General features: G+C 54.7%; 1 long non-coding RNA gene across 1 annotated transcript; it reads right to left on the minus strand.

Annotated features, from left to right (window-relative positions):
• Positions 1-267: 267 nt before the first annotated feature.
• Positions 268-2,687, minus strand: LOC101444755 (uncharacterized). The gene is made up of 3 exons (XR_189093.4): positions 2,617-2,687; positions 2,236-2,317; positions 268-677 (listed from the first exon to the last, which is right to left on the minus strand). It is a non-coding gene; the product is annotated as an uncharacterized lncRNA (long non-coding RNA).
• Positions 2,688-3,699: the final 1,012 nt, after the last annotated feature.

Consider the following 3,699-nt stretch of genomic DNA (forward strand, 5'->3'; position numbering starts at 1 on the left):
GCCGCAGCCCGTCCTGGCCTGTTCTCAGAGCCCGTACTGTGGCCTTGCAGAAGCGTCACCTCGTTTCATCGCACAAGAGCCCACGGGACTTGACAGATGAGCAATCTGAGGCAGCAAGACGTCAGATGATTTACTCAAGGTGCGAGTGGCACATACAAACAGAAGGCAAGTGGGATTCACCCGGGATCCCAGCTTGGCAGTCGTTTGCATGACTTGCCTAGTTGAGTTGAAGGTGGAGGGGCTTAGAAATAACAAGCACCACACTCGTTCTGCTTTAGGTCTCGCTTTATTTTTTTTTTAGGAGGTACTGGGGGTCGAAGCTTGGATCTTGTCCATGGAAGTGGGTGCTCAACCACTGAGCTACACCTGCTCCCCACGGCTCGTTTTAACAGCTGTTGCCCCGAGGCCTGCCCACTGCCCTCTGCCCAGACCTCAGACCTCACCCTCCTTGTGGGCTCCAGGGAGCTGGCCCGCTGCATGTGGGACTAGCTGGGGAGCAGGAGGGGGCAAAGTGACGGCAGATACAGGGAGACGTAGTGAGAGGCAGTGCTGGGGAGACGGGGGTTCTGAGCTCCCTCCGGAGTCCCTGGGACCTGCAGCTGACTCCCAGCCCTGCTGCACGAGCCGGTCAAGACCACGGGCCAGCTCCTGGCGCTCCCTGAGCCCAGATGCCTCACCTGTAGAATGGGGGGAAGACAAGTCTCATGGGGTTCCATTGAGGGTTGAATGAAATAATGAATGTAGTGTCTGACCTGCAATAGATGCCCAGACATGCTCATTATTATCATTTTTAGTATATATTCTCACTGGGTGGAGCCACAGAAGAAAATATAGCACCCCAGTCCTGCCGGTGACCTGTGGCCAGCAGTTTTGAGGGCAAACATTTTCCCAGCTGGCCTGGTTCGTGCCGGTGGCTTCTGTTTTGCCTTCCCCGGCATGGCATCCCTGGGCAGCTGCTCAAATCTGCCCTCGTGGATCTCCAAGTGCACAGCTCTGCCGCTGACTCTACCAGACAAGGGGAGCCCAAGCCGGGCTCTTGGGTGGTTTTAAATCCACTTCCCTGTGGATGAGCAGGAGCAGATGGCTCCCAAGTGCCTGCCAGGTTCTTTTGCTGCCCGTTCCTTGAATCTCCCCATCTCTTTCCCTCCTCAGCTACCCTGGCAGGGCAGACAAGCAGCCGAGGAGCTGAGGAGAGGAGAGGCTCTGGGTCATGGTCCTCACCGAAATCCTCCCCGCACAGGCCTCCAGCTGGCCTTGCTCTGATCTCTCACACATGAAGCTGAAGCCTCCCTCTTCCTCTCCTTGTTTTTCTTCCCCAGGAAACTTCTGGAATCTCCTCTGGGAGAGATCTTTCCACCCATGACCTGTACAGAACTTTAGACTCCCACCTAGTCTTTGTAAATTCTTTTTTTGTTGGATAGCATGAATAATGATGTATATATAATATATAACTTGAATCCGTAGCACAATGTTTGTGGCTAAACTCCTGCTTTAAGAAAACCCAACAAGGGAGTGGATTTAGCTTAAGTGGTTGAGCGCCTGCTTCCCATGTACAAGGTCCTGGGTTCGATCCCCAGTCCTTCTAAAAACAAACAAATGAAAACTCCAGCTCTCATTGGGGAGCAGATGTAGCTCAGTGGCTGAACATCTGCTTCCCATGCAGGAGGTCCTGGGTTCAATCTCCCACAGGACCTCCAAAAAAAAAAATCCAACACATGAAATCAGAATTCACTGCACAGAGTAATTTAGGGAAAGGGATTATTTGGTTACAAACTGTTCATCACTGTGTAAAAGTATTTGTTACTCGTTACTTTATCAGTTTTTTAAGAGTGCTTTTAAAACATGGTTACATTAAAAGATAGACTTTGCATTCTTGTTTTTCTGGAGCAATTTTATGCGGCACAGAGAAAAAAGCTAATTTGAGGAGGTCTTGGTGACTGTCAAACATGGAATCTTCCCACAACTCTATGAGGAAGTATCACTATTCCCATTTGGCTTCAAATTAGTCAGCCAGGCTATTCCACTGTGACAAAACCTCCCCCATGTGTCCTCCACCTGGGGCAGCAATCGATGCGTGTCCTGGAAAATCCTGGGGGCTGAGGCCATGGCTAGGCCTGTTGGGGTTACACCCGGCACAGAGCCAGGGACCATAAACGCCCCCGGTAGTGGGCACTTGCACGTGGGTGCCAGGCACTGCATTACTTGTCCTTTACTCTTCACCACACGCATACTTACAGTTGGAGTGCTGGGTTATTCCCATTTTTCAAGAACGCCTGCCAAGGCTCAGAGTGACGGAGCCTAAGGCCTACGGTCTCGTCTGTAAATGGAAAGCAGAAAATGTGCTCGCCCACCCTCCAGGTTCTTGGAGGCCTGCCTCCCTCACCTCTGAGAACCCGCCTCCCCCCATGCATTTGGGAGACCACAGTACTCCCTCGGGCTCTGCTCTGACCTGGGGCCTGCAGGGGCTCTAAGCAGGGACCCCGGGCCCGGGGATTGGGTGGCTGCGCAACGCAGGGAGCCCGTGTGCGCGCGCGTGTGCGCATGCGGAGGAGGGGGGTGCACGTGGGCACGCTGGCCGTTGTTACTGGCGGGAAAGAAGTGGGCAGGACCCCTCACCGCAGAAAAAGAGAAGCGGGCAGGAAACGGCCGCGGACCGCAGCAACCCCGCCCCGGGAGGGAGAGAGGCAGGTCGCCTGGGACTGACGGGTAGGAGCGCGCATGCGCGGCGCGCGGCTGGGCGGGAACTGGACGGCTCCGGCGCCGCCCATTGGCCGCGGCCGGGCTGAAGGCTCCGCCCAGGCGCCTGGTGTCGCTCCCGCTGCCGCGGCACCCCTGCCCCCTCCCCCGGCCAGCGGGTCACAGTCGTTGCTCCCGTCAGAAGTCCCAAAGGGGTTCAGCTTTTTGGACTGGAAAATCCTGCACAGTTCTCAGGTCCAGACAGCCTTCCGTGCGCGAGCGCGGTCTGGAAGCTGCACGAACTCCGTGCCGAGGCTAGTTGCTTCGAGACCATTCTTCGGGAAACTCCCCCGCCCAGACCTTCGCGGGAAGATCGTCTTCCCCTCTTTCCCGGGAACCGAGAAAGAAGCACCCTGCGCGAGCCGTGCCTCTCTGGAAAGTTGATGTTCAGGTTGCGCGAGGCCACTGCCCGTCGGCAGCGCGGTCCGGGTTGACAGGAGGGACGAGGCCGTCCGCGCCCGCCGCGGCAGGAGGCAGTGGCGCCGCCCCGCGGGAGGCCGCCCCAGCCAGGCGGGACCGCGAGGCCCCAGCTGGACAGAGGCCCCAGAGAGATCCACAGACTACAGCCGAACTTCACCAAGTAGGGAAGGAAAAGGACAAATGGGCAGGAAAGAAATAATCATGTGTGTAACTTCATTAAATAAGCTAAAATGTGAACAATCAAGGACATCTGAATAAAGTATGGACTTTAATAAAAATGTATCGACACTAGCTCATTAGCTGTGACCACGTACCATTCTAAGGGGAGGTGTTAATAGGGAGAACTGGGTGTGGAGGATATGGGAACTCTACTATTTTTGCGGCTTTTCTGTAAATCTAAAGCTGTTGTAAAATAAAGCGTTTCTTAACACAAAGAGAGGGTCGGAATTATCTGTAAGCTCCGTGAACTGAGGGTTTTTTGTTCTACTCTACCAAACGTGGGTTTCAAACACATCTTTTCAGATAGTTGGGCAGCCTCTTGTA

This window comes from Dasypus novemcinctus, chromosome 13 (assembly GCF_030445035.2).
Source record: "Dasypus novemcinctus isolate mDasNov1 chromosome 13, mDasNov1.1.hap2, whole genome shotgun sequence".
NCBI classification, from domain to species: Eukaryota; Metazoa; Chordata; class Mammalia; order Cingulata; family Dasypodidae; genus Dasypus; species Dasypus novemcinctus.